The following is a 14,203-nucleotide window of genomic DNA, read 5'->3' on the forward strand; positions in this document are numbered from 1 at the left end:
CTTAGTTAAGGACACAGATGGAGCACCCCGGTTCAGGGTGGCAGCTGCGGCTGCTGCTGGCCACCATATTCGACACAGAGAGCCCAGGACAAAGGCACCAGAGTGGATTCTAGTCACCGCCATCAAGAACCAACAAGGAGAGGAAATCTTCAATTGGCCAACCACAGACAGTCGCAGATCATGTATGTGGACAACCCAGAAACCAAGGGATAGGCATGAGTACCCCAAGACATCCTCACTCCTCACAGAGCAGCAATGGGAAGGTAGCCCCTCCCCCCCAAACTCCATCTTTGATACTGACATAGACCCAGCTGATGTAGCTAGGAGGATTTGACCTGTGGCAGGGCTCAGCTCCACCCGGGGGAGATTTGCCCCTCCCAAGCAGAGACAGCTCTGAGTGGGTGGGACAGACTTTCCTTAGTGGGTAAAGAGATCCATGGGCTACCCTACATAACTACTGCACAGGAAGCAACCCCAGCCCTTGGGCAATTGGAAACTTGGTACACGTAAATCCTTAAATTGGCTCCAGGCTGGAATGATTGAGTATCTCAGGAGCTAGCCCATCAGGGTAAAGCTACTGATTGCTGACATACCACTGCCCAACCTACAACCTACCACCCCTCACAGCAACTCCAAGCTAGAGGAAACAGCCACCTTGCTCTTTTGTGATACTCAAAGATCACCCTCTCACTGAACTACCCTGGGAAGAGGGACATGAACTCCCCCGGTAAGAGAGAGCCTCCTTCAGGCTGATTTAAGAAACCAACCAAGCAACAGGACAACCCAACACCACAAGCAAACCAGAGACTCCAAAACCAAGAATCAGGCTATGGACATAGGGGAGACACAAGAACTGCCCCTGCCCACTCACCCACCCACCCTCAATTTTTTTTGAAGAACATTTTCTACCTATTTTTTTTAACTGTTGTCTATTTTTTTCATTTTTATTGTAGTTTTGTTTTTTGTTTTGGATTTTTTTTGTTGTTATTGCTGTATCTTTTTTTAAAATATTCTCTTTATACTCATTACCCTTTTGGTACTTTTATTTTTATTTTTTGCATTATTGAATTGCTGTTCAGTTCATCTCCAGATATATACCTGTCTTCAAATATTAGACCTTATCCTTCATTGTGTGCATAAATTCAGATATTGATTACTCAATTCACAAACTCCCAGCCGTAACTCCATTAATTGTAGAATTATTTCTTTATACTTATATAATTTTTTAATGTTTCATTTTAAATTTTTGCTTTTTTAAACTTTCTTTTATGGGCTGGGAAGGTGGCTCAATGGTAGAGCGCTTGCCTTGCATGCCTGAGGCCCTGGGTTTGATTCCTCAACACCACATAAGCAAAAAGAAAAAAGCCGGAAGTGGCACTGTGGCTCAAGTGGTAGAGTGCTAGCCTTGAGCTGAAGAGCTGAGGGACAGTGCCCAGGCCCAGAGTTCAGGCCCCACGACCGGACCCAAAACAAACAAACAAACAAAACAAACAAACAAAAAACAAAATTCAACTTTCCTTTATCTTTATCTCTCTTCTTTTCTGGTTATCCCTGCCCTTTCTCTGATTCACTCTCTCACTTTACCTCCCTATGTTCCTCCAAACTTATTTTCACCTCATAATTCTCCATAAACCTATTAAATTCTGGTCTGCTGACCCTTACTTGATTTTTCTTAGTCCATTGATCCCTGTTTGTTGTTGAATTCGATTATATCTATTGAATATCGATTATATCTATTGAATTAGATTGTATCAGTACCCATTTTGACTGGATCAAACAATCTGCGCAACTAAGGGGTTCTGGATGATGTTTGCTTTAAAATAGTGTTCTAGCTCAGACTCAGTTTGGCTATCACACCCAAATGAGTAGAATAAGCAGAAACATAAGAAAAATGGCAAGTCCAAGTGTTTGAATTCTTGCTCATGACAATCAGGAAACAGAGCAGTCAATAAGAAACCCAGGAGAGTTCCCAAAATGCTCTACAAACAATACTGGTAAACATGCTGAATGAAAAATTTGAAACCCTGCAAAAGTCTCACTGTGAGTGTGATAGGTAAATATGTGAGCATGATGAGGCTAATGAAAGCTTAATACAGGAATATCGCCAGCATGATGAGGCTAACCAAAGATGTATACCATGCCCTAAAGACAAACAACTATTAATCAAGAATACTCTACCCAGCTAATCTCCAAAATATAAAGTCAAATAAAAACCTTCCACAGCAAAGAAAAATTGAAACAATATGTCTTCACCAAACCATCCCTTCCAAAGGTATTTAAAGATGTCCTACACATAGAAAACCAATAAGAGCACAATAAAGGCCAAGAAATAGCCCCCAAACAGAGAATCCAGAAAGCATAGGAAGAACCCATGGCAGGAACTACCTAACACTTCTCAGTACTAACTCTCAATATTAATGGACTTAACAATCCAACTAAGCAATATAAACTGTCTAGTATCAAAAAGCAAGATCCTTCTATCTTCTGCCTTCAAGAGACACATCTTGCCCACAAAAACAAACATTCTGAAAGTGAAAGTCTGGAATAAAATCTACTAAATGGCCCCCATAAACAGGAATATCAGATAAAATAGACTTCAACTTAAAATTATCAAGAAGAGATAAAAAAAAAGGTCGCTACATATTAATTAAGGGATCTCCCCTTCAGGAGGATATTACAATTTTAAATATCTATTCAAAAAAAATGAAGCACCCAAGTTTTTCCAAGAAACACTACTTTCCCTAAAATCACACATTGATCCAAAGATATTATTTGGGACTTTAACACACCACTATCCCCGCTGGATAGGTCAACTTGGCAAAAACTCAACAGAGAGAAATCTCATACCTAAACAATTGCATAGATTAACTAGACTTAACAGACATCTACTGAATATTTACCCAGCAGCATCAGAATACACATTCTTCTCAGCAGCACATAGAACATTCTCCAAAACAGTCCACATTTTAGTTCACAAAGCAAATTTGTCCAAATTCAGAAACATTGAAATCATGCCCTTCATTCTCTCAGACCACAAGGGAATAAAATTAGAATTCAAAACCAAAAGCCACAAAAGGAAATCCTTCGATTGTTTTTTGTTGTTGTTGTTTTGGGGGTTTTTTGGAGGCTGAACAACACATTGTAGAACCACCAGTGGGCCATGGAAGAGATTAGAAAGGAAATTCAAGTGTTCATTACATTTCATAACAACACACATACTATCAGCTTTCCTGGGATACAGCAAAGGCAGTACTCAAAGGCAAGTTAATAGCTCTGAGTTCCTACATTAACAAATTGGAGGGATCTGAAACCAACAATTTGATGTGGTACCTAAAACTCTTTCAAAGACAGCAAAAAGCTAAACCCCAATCCAGTAGACAGAAAGAAATAATTAAAATTAAATCAGAATTAAATGAATTAAAGTCCAAAGAAAGAATCAACAAAACAAAGAGTTGGTTCTTTGAAAAAAATAATAAAATTGAAAGACCCTTAGCAAATCTTATCAGAAGAAAAAGAGAACACACCCAAATGAACAAAATCCAAGATGAGACTGGAAACATCACTACAGAAACAGCCAAGATTCAGAATATAATAAGGGGATACTTCTCAAACCTTTATGCTAATAAATTTGAGAATCTGAAATATATGGACAAATTTCTAGCAAATATTGACAGGCCCAAACCAAACCAAGATTATTTAAACCAACTTAGCAGCCCCATATCAAGCACCAAAATAGAAACAGCACCTTCCACCAAAGAAAAGCCCAGACTGGATTGATTTACAGCAGAACTAACTTCAAGGGCTTCAAAGCAGAACTAACACCAATACTCCTCCAACTCTTCAATTAAATTGAAAGTGAAAATTCACTATAAAACTCTTTCTAGGAAGCCATCATAACCCTCATCCCAAAACCAGGCAGGAACTCATCAAAGAAAGAGAACTATAGACCCATTTCTTTGATGAACATCAACACAAAACTTCTCAACAAAATTTTTGTCAATCGACATCAACAACTCATCAAAAAAAATCATATACCACGATCAAACAGGATTTATTTCAGGGATGCAAAGCTGGTTCAATATACTCAAATCAATTAATATAATTCATCACATCAACAAGGGCAAGGATAAGAACCACATGATTATCTCAATAGATGCAGAAACACATTTGATGAGATCCAACACCCCTTTATGATGATAAAAAACTAGAAATCCATGCAACATTCCTCAATATAATAAAGGCTGTGTATAACAAACCTACAGCCAGCATTATATTTAATGGTGAAAAGTTAAAGCCATTTTCTCTAAATTCAGGAACAAGACAAGGATGTCTACTCTCTCCACTCCTCTTCAACTTGGTATTAGAATCCAAGCCAGTGTAAAAGACAAGATGCAAACATAAAGGGTATCCAAATTAGGAAAAATGAAGTGAAAATCTCACTCTTTGCAGATGACATGATCTTGTATTTAAAGAACCGCATGGACTCCATTCCCAAGTTATTTGAGCTGATCTGAAACTTTGGCAAAGTAGCAAGTTATAAAATTAATCCTCAGAAATCAATGGCTTTCCTGTATGCCAATAATGAGAAGAGCACAGCTGCAATTAGGAAAAAAAACAACCCATTTTGTAATAGCCTCACAAAAAGTAAAATACCTAGGAGTTAACTAAAGAGGTAAAGGACATCTATGACAAAAACTTTAAAAACCTGAAAAAGAAAATTAAAGTAGAACTAAGGAAGTGGAAAACCTCCCAGGATCCTGGATTGGGAGGATTAACATTGTGAAAATGGCAATACTGCCAAAGGCTATATACAAATTCAATGTAATACCAATCTATATCCCAACTTCATTCTTCAATGAAATAGAAGCAATCCAAAATTCATATGAAACAATAAAAGACACTGAATAGCAAAAACAATTCTTAGCAGAAAGAACAGCACTGGAGGAATATCAATTCCAAATTTCAAACTCAACTGTAAAGCCATAGTAATAAAAACAGCTTAGTACTGGCACAAGAACAGACCTGAGGACCAATGGAATGGGACAGAAGACCCACAAATGAACCCACAGTCTTATAACCACCTAATCTTTGACAAGGTAGCTAAAAATATAGAATGGAAGAAAGACAGCCTCTTCAGTAAATGGTGCTGGCAAAATGGTGCTGAAAAAATTATATTACGTGAAGTAAGTCAGGTCCAATTTTGCTTCAGAAAACTGAAGCAAGATCCTTATATATCACCCTGTACCAGAATCAACTCCAAATGGATCAAAGACCTCAGAGTCAAAGCAGACACCCTGGAAACATTACAGGACAGAATAGGAGAAACTCTAGAGCTCCTTAGCACAGGCTGAAATTTTCTTAATGGAGACCCAGAAACACAACAATTTAAAGAAAGGTTGGACAAATGGGATTGCATGAAGTTGCAGAGCTTCTGCATGGCAAAGGACATAGCTAGCAAGATCAATAGAAAACCCACAGAATGGGAGAAGATCTTCACTAGCCACACAATGGACAAGGGTCTCATATCTAAAATATACTTAGAACTCAAATAATTAAATCTCACAACAACAAATCCTCAAAGAAACAACTACCCGATAAATAAGTGGGTGAAAGACTTAAAGAGAAACTTCTTTGCAGAGGAAATAAGAATGGCCATTAGACACATGAAGAAATGCTCCTCTTCTCTAAAAGAAATGCAACTCAAGACAACATTGAGATTCCACCTCACCTCAGTGAGAATTGCTATAATCAAGAAATGTAATAACAACAGATGCCGAAAGGGAACCCTACTGCATTGTTGGTGAGAGTGTAAACTTGTTCAGCAAGTTTGGAAAGCAGTATAGAGGTTCCACATAGAGCTCCTCTATGACCCAGCAATCCCACATTTGGTTATTTACCCAAACGATCATAAACAAGGTCCTACCAAAGCTACCAGAATAACCATGTTTATCACAGCATTATTCATCATAGCTAAGACATGGAATCAACTCAGATGCCCCTCAGTAGATGAATGGATTAAGAAAATGTGGTTTATATATGCAATGGAATTTTATGCCTTCATGGCCCCATTTGTTTAGAAATGGAAAGACTGGGAAAAAATTAAATTATGTGAAGTAAGCCAGGTCCAAAGAAGCATAGGCCCCATGTTTTCCCTTATTTGCAAATTCTAATACATGTCTAGAACAAGCAAAAAATTTTAAAACTCTATACATATGACCATATAAGTTGATGTTAAGTGAAATCAACCCCAAGACAGGGACACAGTGGTTTTTTTTTTTCTTTCTTGGTATTGCTTTTAATGTACTTACAATGCACTATGTGATCTCACGTTTCTTTTGTTTGTGCTTCCCCTATGGTAAAACCCCTGCTTTCACTGCTTCTGATTCCAGTATCCTGCATCATGTATATACAATTTTATAATTTGGGGAGGGAAAGGGATATAACAAAATGCTGAAATAAGGATACAGGATGACCCATTGTAACAATGAGATGTATAAGACACTATGTTGAAAACAAATTTTACAATTTTGGGGGCCCGGAGGGAAGAGTTGGGGAGGTGGGTAGGGAAGAGATAGTAGGAGAAAAACAAAGAAGAAGGTAACAATGCTCGATAGGAAATGTACTCATTACCCTACTCATGAAACTGTAACCCCTTTGTGCAGTATTTTTACAATAAAAATATTAGTGGGAAAATAGCCAGTAAGAGAGGGATCCATAGAATATAAGATTAGACCCAGCTATGATCCATGAAGAGAAATCCTACCCCAAATCATGGGCTTCCCTTGTTGCAGTTTTCCTTACATATTTTGAATAGATAAATTTATCCAAACCTGTTTTTGTTTTGGTGTTACTTGTTTTAGTTAATGAATAGTTACTAAAAGTTACATTATCTTCTGTGATTCGCATAGCAGGTGATTAATTCAGTTTAGAAAATGTAATTAATCATTAAATTGAGAAAGAAAGCAACTTTTCAAAACCCATAGGTTAGGTGGTTTTAGAGCATTCTGTCTCTGTTGTGTGGCTACTAGTTTTGTATTTTTTTTAATGTTTTGCAGGAGGGTATCAGGTCAAATGTTGCCTAGTGTTATCACAAAAGCCAAAAAGGGGGAATCTAGGTCACTCCTTGGGAAATATTGTGAACTTTTATGAACTGGTCTAGGAGTGGACAGCATCATGCTGTCAGGTACATTCTTGGGTAGCAAGGAGTTTATACTTTACAAGGATTTATACGTGGTAGAGCACTGATGGATGTTCAATGGAAGCAAATAGGAGCTCAGTTCTGTAATGCTCTGATTCTATTTGCATGTTTTTTTTGTATCATGTCTTTACTGTAAACAATACCATGAAATTTTACATCATTGCTCTATTGTTTCTTATGATTTATTAGCCTGAACTTCTCTTCAAACAGCCTAGGAATTCTATCCTGTGTTGGTAACTCTTGACATTTAATGCTGCAGTATTTCTTGAAGATAATGCTGATATTATCACCTGTTGCTAAAGACAGTGTGTTTCTTGCTAAGTGTGTTGGCACAGCTGAGACCCATTCTCATTTATTGGAGGAATGTTAGATTTTCTCCCATCTTAGAATGTTCAGCACAGCAATTCCCACCAGTCTACATTGTACAAACTATCTATCATTGCAAGGAAATTCAAAAATAAAAGAATTATTAAAGACAGTAATTTCTTTAACAAAAGTATTGTGTAGGATGTGCCCATAGTTCCAATCGTTTTTACTCAAAGATTAAAAGTAGGAAAGTTATGAAACTGGGGATATAGCTCAGTGGTAAAGTGCTTACCTTGTATGAATAAGGTCCTGTGTTTTTATCCTCAGAACCACCAAACAAGGAAAAGATAAAAAGTCATGTAAAAGAAGGCAAGGCACTTATTTGTCAAAGCAATGCACCATTTTGTCTCTCTATCATTGCTATCATCATCATCCTTATTATCACATCATTAATGAAAGAATTCAAAATTAAACTAACAATAAGATACTCAGCAAATACTTAAATACAAATAAGCTCTAATGTTTTGTGGGTCACTCCTCTCTTTTTTACTTTAATCTACTTTTCAACCACTCTGGAAAGCAGTAGGGAGGTTCCTTAAAAGACTAAACATACTTTTGGCTCCCTTTCCTTTGACAAGGATAGGTGGGTATAGATCTGCGGGTTCATTTCTTTTTTTTTCTTTTTTATTGTGAAAATACTGTACAGAGGGGTTATAATTATATGGGCAAGATAATGAGTACATTTCTTATCAAGCATTGTAGCCTCCTCCTTTGTTTCCCCTTCCCATCCCTTCCAGCCTCCCCCTGCCCTCCCAATCCTCCCCCCCCCACCAAAGTTGTAAAGTTCGTTTTCGACATGACAACTTGTACTTCTCATTGTTGCAATGGGTCCACCTGTATCCTTATTTAAACAACTTGTTTTTCCCCTTCCCCTCCACAAATTATACCGACATCAAATACAGTGAAAGCAGGGGTTATACTGTGGGGGAGGGATGTACAAAGCAACAGAGAAATAATCTTATAAATGTGTTAGAAACAATCGCATGAAGAAAAAAAAACATTTAAATACACATCTTAGGGTTGATTTTCCTAATATCACCTTATCTGACCTTTTCTGCTTGACTCAGACATATACTAAATATTGCAAATAAGGGAAACCATGGGACCTATGTTTCTTTGGGCATGGCTTACTTCACTTAATATAATTTTTTCCAAGTCTTTCCATTTCCTAACAAATGGGGCAATATCATTCTTTCTGATGGAGGCATAGAATTCCATTGATATATATACATTGTGGGTTCATTTCTGAGTCCAGTTCTATTCCAATGGTCCTCAGGTCTGTTCTTGTGCCAATACATAGCTGTTTTGATTACAATAGCTTTGTAATAGAGTTTGAAGTGTGGTATTAATATTCCTCCAGCATTGTTCTTTCTTCTAAGGATTGTGTTTGCTCTTCAAGATCTTTTATTATTCCATATGAATTTTTGGATTGCTTCTCTATTTCATTAAAGAATGATGTTGGAATATTGATGGGTATTGCATTGACTTTGTAGATAGCCTTTGGCAATATTTTCATTTTCATGGTGTTAATCCTCCCAATCCAGGAGTATAGGAGGCTTTTCCACTTCCTTAGTTCTGTTTTAATTTCCTTTTTCAGGTTTTTAAAGTTTTCATCACAGAGGTTCTTCACTTCTTTGGTTAATTCCTGGGATTTTTTTTTTTTTGGTGGGGTGAGCTATCACAAAAGGAGTTGCTTTCCTGATTTCAACCTTGCTCTTCTCATCATACAGAAAAGTCATCAGTTTTTGAGGGTAAATTTTATTTCCTGCTACCATGCCAAAGTTTCAGATCAGCTCAACTTGGGAATGTAGTCTATGGGATTCTTTAAATATAGAATCATCTCATCTGCAAAGAGGGAGAATTTGGAATTCTATACTTCCATCACAAAGAATGACATCACCCTATTCATAAGGCAATGGAAATACTTGGAAAAAATCATGTTAAGTGAAGTAAGCCAGACCCAAAGTAAATCAGATCCCATGGCTTCCCTCATTGTAATAGTATTTGTCTAAGATAGTCTTAGAAGAGGATCACAATAACTCAAAAGCTATGTACATATGACCATATAAGGTGATGCTAAGTGAAATAAGCTCCAAGATATGGAAACAAGAGGTTTCTCTTTGTTGTTTTTTAATATAATATGTAATTTCTTTGTTTTTTAATTTTTTATTGTAAAGATACTATACAGAGGGTTACAGTTACATGAGCAAGGTAATGAGTACACTTCCTATTGAACATTGTTATCCCCTCCATTGTTTTCCCCCTACCATCCCTTCCCTCCCTACCTTCCCTGAGCTTCTTTTTCTTTTTGTGATTAAGTGATTACATAATTTCCCAAATTTCACAATATTGTGGAATAATGATGCGCATTTAAAGTCACAAGTTCATTCTAACTTTCCTGGAGCAAATTGTCTATCACAGTCTATAACATATAACGGTGTACAAATATACACCATACATGTGATCAGCAGCATGGGGATATTTAGTAGTGGTTCGACCAGATGCATGGGAGTTCTTTGTTTCTTAAGTCCTTTAATTTTGTCATATCACCTAACATTTTGGATTTAGCATCCACTTATCAGGGAGACCATGTACTGTTTGTCTCTTTGCTCTTGGCTTACCTCGCTCAACATGATTCCTTCTAGCTCCATCCATTTCCCTGCAAATGCCATTATTTTGACATTTGTAATGGCTGCATAATATTCCATTGTGTATAGATACCACAATTTTTGGATCCATTCATCTGTGGTGGGGCATCTGGGTTGTTTCCATATCCTAGCTATTGTGAACAGTACTGCAATAAACATGGAGGTGCACGTGTCCTTGTATATTGGTTCCTGTTGTTCAGGGTAGATGCCTAGAAGTGGTATGACTGGGTCATAAGGAAGGTCAATCTTTAGCTTTCTAAGGACCCTCCAGACTGCTTTCCAAAGTGGTTGTATAAGTGTACATTCCCACCAGCAATGTAATAGGGTTCCTCTTTCTCCACATCCCCTCCAGAATTTGTCGTTGGCTGATTTGTGGATGTGGGACATTCTGACTGGGGTAAGGTTGTATCTCAGGGTTGTCTTTATTTGCATTTCCTTCACTACCTGGGATGATGAACATTTCCTCATGTGTTTCTTTGCCATTTTTATTTCTTCATCTGAGAAGTCCCTCTTTAGTTCCCTTGCCCATTTAGTAATTGGTTTGTTGGATTGGTAATTGGATTGTTTCCTTATTATTCAGATCTATCATTTTTACTATAATGTGTCTAGAAGTGTTTCTCCTGGGATCTTGCTTGTTGGGTGTTCTATATGCTTCTGTTATGTAGGTAAGATGTTCTTTTTTGAGGCGGGGAAAATTTTCACCAATTATCTTGTCGAATAGGTGTTGCATTCCCTTGCTCTGAAATTCCTCATCTTCGTCCACTCCAGTTATACGAAGGTTAAATGTCTTGACAGTATCTGCTTGCTCTTGAATTTCCCTTTGGCTTAATTTGAATGATTTTTCCATATCTGTCACTTTTTGGTCCAGTTGGTATATTCTGTCTTCTGTATCTGACACTACATTCCATTTCGTTCACTCTTTTGACTGTGCCTTCTATTGTGGTTTGCATGGAGGACAGGGACTCCTTTATGGATTCGATGTTGGTTCTCAAAGTATTGATCTCACCTCTTAATGAGGTATGTATTGCCTCTAATTTGGCATTTATCTTATTTCTTATTGAGGTTTCTGCTGCCTCTATTTAGTTTTGCATGCATCTCCTGTTTGATATCCTGTATCTCTTTTGATAGTTCATCCTTGTGCTCTTTCAATTTCTGGTCTATTTCTCGCTTTATTTCTTGACTCATTGCCTCCAGCATCCCTTGAATGTAGCTTTTGTCTTCCATTCCTGCTTTGCTCCCACTGGGGCTCTCCCCAGCGTGGCTGCTGGCTATTGAGGATAGCTTGCTATCCTGGGTGGTGATAAACCTTGTAATTTTTCTCTGTGATTTTCGCATGGGGGTTCGGGGATTTTGGAGACTAATCTGCAATTTTGTTTTGGTGTGTCTGTCTTTGCTTGGTTGCTGATTCTTTATTGGTAGGGAGAGTCTGTGCCTGATCTGTGTTTTGGTGGGGGCCTACCTCCAGCTGTTGGTCTGACCTACATAGGATTCTCGGCTCTCTGCTGTAGATCGCTGGTAATTCTCACCTTTCGAAGGGTTGAGCAGCCTAGACTGCTAGTATTTGCTCCTACGGGTGCTCTTGGCAAGAGAGGATGCTCTGGATGCACTCTCCCAGATGCTGGAGTCTGCTATGGGCTCCTGATGCGTTTTGTTTGTTTTTTTTTGTTCTTTGGCTGGTTGTGGTCTTGAACTCTAGGTTTGGGTGCTATCCCTCAGCTCAAGGCTGGCACCTTACCATTTGAGCCGCAGCGCCATTTCTGACCCTTTCTGCTTATGTGATGCTGAAGAATCAGATCCAGGGCCTCATGCACCCAAGACTATCACTCTACTGCTGAGCCACCTTACCAGCCTGAGCTCCTGCTTACTATCAGGTGCTAGCAGCCTGTGTTGCCCAATTCCCAGCCTAGAGTATATGGGTCAGGGTTTGGTGGGGTTTGGGCTTCTCTTGTCCTGAGCCTCCAGGTCTTTTCTTGTCATAGGCGTGCTTCCCAGGGGGTTCAGTTCTCTGTTTTTCTCCCCTCTGCTGAGGCGTATGCTCAGCTTTTGACTTCAGTTAGGAGGAGTTGGTTTGTTGTTCAAGCGCTGGATCCCCAGGCCTGGTCCCGGCCCCCCCGCCTGGGGCACACCAGTTGGGCTTGTGCTGCTGTGTTTAGCACCTAGGTTATGCAGCCTGGGGTACACAGTTCAAATTTCTTCTACTGTTCATTGTCTTGACCCAGGTGCTCTGTTCCTGGCTTGGGCATTTAAGCTCCCTCCCAGGGTCCCTCTTGTTCTAGCCTGGCCAGCGAGTGTGCTCCATGGGCTGGTGGTGCGCTCAAACAGTTTCCAGTTTTAGTGGATCCTATGGTCCAGGTGTTGGGGTAGGGAGTCTGGGTCAGGGTCTGGGGATTCACTCCAGCTTTGGTCACCCTTGAGGGATACACTGTTCCCTGTGGGGTACTCACCCTGGAGCTAGTTGTTTCTGTGTGGTGTAGGTATTCAGTTGCTGTTGCAATCCGAGATCAGTTGGGGTGCTTGTGGGCTGAGCTGGGCCGTGGTGGCTCTGTGTGATTCTCTTCTGTCTCTGCCTCTGTGGGATCTGTCAGGTCCACAGTGTCCATGCCGCAGGCGAGGGGTCAGGGCTGGGCCTGTGTACAGGTTCTGAGCGCTGGGGTTTGCACTCTCCGTATCAGCACCAGTTCCTTGTAGGTCTTTTGCTTTGCTGTACTGTGAGCATCCCATGTAACTCTGGGGGCTCCCGTCCTGGGGCCGAGTTCCGGGCTGGGGGTTTCTCCATTTATCGCAGTTGGCAGGTCTCACACTGGTACCTCAGGCGGCTTCTGGGCAAGTTATCTGCAGGCAGCTCCTTGTGTCTCTGGGACCACGGTGGCCCCCACCGGGTCATCACAATCAGCGGGTCTGACACCAGTACCTCAGGTGGCTTCTGCGCAGGTTTTCTGCAGACCGCCCCCTGTGTCTCTGGGACCCCTGCAGTCCCCACCGGGTCGTCAAAATTGGCGGGTCTGACACTGGTATCTCAGGTGGCTTCTGTGCTATCTGCAGGCAGCTACCTGTGTCTCTGGGACTCCACCAGCCCCTGCGGGGCTAGCTGGTGAAGGCCGGCTTTGGTGGGATGGAGCCTCTCTGCTTGGATGGAGAGTGAGGGGTGGGGGCGGATCTTCGTGGATATTCCTGGCTGGTAGGTTTCTCTGTTTGTGGTGATCAGTGGGTCTGCAAATCGGTACCTCAGGTGGCTTCTGTGCTGATGATCTGCAGGAAGCCCCCTGTGTCTCTGGGACTCCAGAGGCCCCCGCCGGGCCGGATGACCGCGGCTTGGTGTGCTGCTGTGCAGCCAGTAAATGTTGGGGGAGGGATCTTCCTCTTCTCTGTTCTGAAATTCTTCTTTTCCTCTTTTTCTTTTTTCTTATTTTCCACCTCCTGTTTTTCTCTGAGTGGTCATCTTTTTGTGTTTGTCGGTCTCTTGGGAAGATTAAGTGTTGGAACTCAATTCTCTTCTTGGTTGGGGAGAGCTGTGGCATTTCCCTACTGCCCCTTCGCCAACTTGGTCCCCCCTCCCCTCGTGATTTCTTTTTTCTTTTTTTTTTCTATTGCTCATAACTATTGTCACTGAAAACGATTTTTCTTTTTTTCTATTTATTTTTTTTAATTTTTTAATTTTATTTTTTTATTGTGAAAATACTGTACAGAGGGGTTACAATTACATGGACAAGATAATGAGTACATTCCTTATCAAGCATTGTTGCCTCCTCCTTTGTTTACCCTTCCCATCCCTTCCCATCTCCCACCCCCTCCCACATCCCCCTCCTCAGCCAAAGCTGTAAAGTTCATTTTTTGACATAATGACTTGTACATCTCATTGTTGCAACGGGTCCACCTGTATCCCTATTTAAACGATTTATTTTTCCCCTTCCCCTCCACAAATTATATCAACATCAAATACATTGAAAGCAGGGATTATAATGTGGGGGAGGGACATACAAAGCAACAAAGA

The sequence above is a fragment of the Dipodomys ordii genome, unplaced genomic scaffold (genome assembly GCF_000151885.1).
Source record: "Dipodomys ordii isolate 6190 unplaced genomic scaffold, Dord_2.0 Scaffold52, whole genome shotgun sequence".
NCBI classification, from domain to species: Eukaryota; Metazoa; Chordata; class Mammalia; order Rodentia; family Heteromyidae; genus Dipodomys; species Dipodomys ordii.